We start from the raw sequence: 2858 nt of genomic DNA on the forward strand, positions 1-2858 counted from the left end.
GAGGTGATAATTGAAGTTGTCATGTCCAGTAATTAGTGAGGTCAGTCAACTTAGGGTGCTCCGCGAATAGCTAAGCACTTTTATCGCTTTCTGGCCGCACGGTTCGGCAACAGGAGTTTTGTCTGTCTAACAAGTGCTCAACTCTCTCCATCGAGTAAGATGAAGTGAAGTTATCCATTATAGACATAGGCGCGTATATTATAAAAATATACGACAGATTAATATTTGGTGAAGTCGGGCACACCAGTTGACGACGTCGATTGACGGTGTCATAAAGCATCCCACCCTTCAACCACACAAAACAAAAAAAACTAACAATTAGACTTACTTAAATAATTTCACCTTCATATTTATTTAATTCAATATTCCGACCTTAAACTAAAGTCATTTTCAGGATACAGACAATTATATATTAATAAAATATATTAAAATGTATATTTTAAATTTTATTATATTGATAAAATATTATAATTTTATATTATACATAAAAAATTTTTTTTTTAAATAAAATTTAAAAATTATTATAAAGTATTAAATATAATTTATCTTGAAGCTATTTGAGCCAGTGCACTTGAGCACTTTGACTCTTTCTTAACTTGAGGTTAAGAGACTGTTTGTTTTTAGAGACTTAGCAAGGAATCCTAAACCTATTTATTTATGTACCTATAATACTTTTATACAGCTGGGCGCAGTTGTAAATATAAGTTTCACCATTGAACCTATTAATTTATATATTATAAATAAAATTTCGTTTGAAGACTTAATTTACAGGTTCTCAAACTTTATTTCCAAAATAAGAACTTAGTAAGGAATTCTTTCTAATTTTTATGTTTAACAAAATCGTCAGTCTGAGTTTACTTTCAAAATATTTCGCAGTATAATTAGTCCCTTGAGCGACACGGCATTTCTTAAAATGTGTGGTTTCTGGGGAAGTACTTGAAATCGTTGGTTCATGCGGACAAATCTGCATCAATTTCAATCTTCTCAAGTTACAAAATCGAATGGCTAAATGCGTCTTAAAAAATTTTATTTCCAGGATATGGTGCGCAGATTCTTCTGTGGCGGATATATGACTGAAACTATTTTTTTTCCAAAATTGCAATTTACAATTCATTGCATTGTTTATAGTTAATTGAATTCTTTATAATTATAATATAATAATCCTTTAATTCACAGTTTTTATTTCTATTACTCTTAATATATTTTTATATATTAAAATTAAAATATCTAAATATTTCTAAAACCAACTTCATAAACTGTGTGTAATTAATCTGAATTAAATAATTAATTATAATCTCAATTTTGGCAAGCATTTCCTTCTTTTTCGAAACACAAGTCCGGCTTACCATCTGGTTGCATATTTTCAGTCTAAATTAGAATAATCTCAAACTTAATTTAAAATATTAACTCACTTAAATAAGGATAATGCAACTTAATGTTTATTTATTATTTGGACCACTTTTCTGAAATTTTTTTCCAACATTTGTGCTTCTGCCAGTGATCTTAGCGTCATCAGTGCAACCAACCTTGGCAGCAACACAACAAAACTCAATACTATAAACAACTCACATAATTATTTTAAGGATTCAAGAAAATAAACATTTTTTTTTTTAAATTTTATTTCATAATACTATCTTCCTTTTTGCGTGTTTTGGAACTTTAACTTAGTTTTATTTGCTCATACATAAACGTATTAAAGTTATCCAACAGTTTCAGAGCAACTACAGCAATTGTTGTTGTAGACTATTAAAATAATTTAACCTTTCAGAAAGTTTTCCTATGTGCGGGTATGCTTAAACGAAACTTCAAATTTTACTATGTCATAGAACCACTACTCTTTCAGGCATTCCCGTCTGTGGCAACATACTGCATCGTTGCATGCATGCAGTTCTGTTGCATGTAGCACCAAATTTGGGTCTTAGCAATACAAATGCTATAAAATTTAGTATTATTTGAAGCATACCTGAGTTGGCATTCTTTAAGTTTACACATAAATAGAATAAATCGTAATAATTTTGGCTTAAACTTTAACTGGAGACCAAATTTTTATTCCAAAACTGTTAGCAGTTGCGCCAGATAACCTCATATGGAATATATGCTAAGCGTTAATAAATTGATAACAAATTACTTTGTTGACAATTTTTTTTATTATAAATTATTTTCATTGGTATAATGAAACTTAATTATTATTTATTTACTGTTTTTTATTTAATTATTGTTTTTTTTACAGTTTATAAAAATAGATGGTTACAGGCTCCTCGGGGAGTTATGCAAATCTGAGGTCAATTATTGCTTAGTCTGATCAAGTGATAAACAATAATCCAGTCAAGGAGTGAAGAGGGGTTTTAAAAATACTTCGAGTTAAGAAAGAGTAAAAGTGCTCAAGTGCACTGGCTCAAATAGAAATAAATAAATAATAGATGCTTTAGACAGCAAGCAAAATTTTTATATATATAGTACTTTTCATAGTATTTGATTGAAGAAGAAAAGTACCTAAGTAGGTCTTTTTAGCAGGTCTTATACAAAAATAGCGGCTGTTAAGAAAAAAACATTTTGTTTTAGCAAAAGACTGATCTTCTTAGAATATGTGTCAAAATTTGGTACTAACATATTACAACCATCAGTACATTGTGACCGAAAAGTTTCCTTTGCGTTTTAAATAAAACGCAAAATTCTTAATCTTCATCAATATTTATTTTATCTCCTTCAAAATATGCTCCATTAGAAGCGATACACAAATGCCAACGTTTCTTCCAATCATCAAAACATTTTTTATAGGCGCTTTCCGGTATGGCTTTGAGTTCCCTCTGCGAATTCTGTTTTACGTCTTATTATGGATTCAAAACGCGTTCCTCTGA

This window comes from Teleopsis dalmanni, chromosome 2 (genome assembly GCF_002237135.1).
Source record: "Teleopsis dalmanni isolate 2A chromosome 2, ASM223713v2, whole genome shotgun sequence".
In the NCBI taxonomy this organism is placed as follows: domain Eukaryota; kingdom Metazoa; phylum Arthropoda; class Insecta; order Diptera; family Diopsidae; genus Teleopsis; species Teleopsis dalmanni.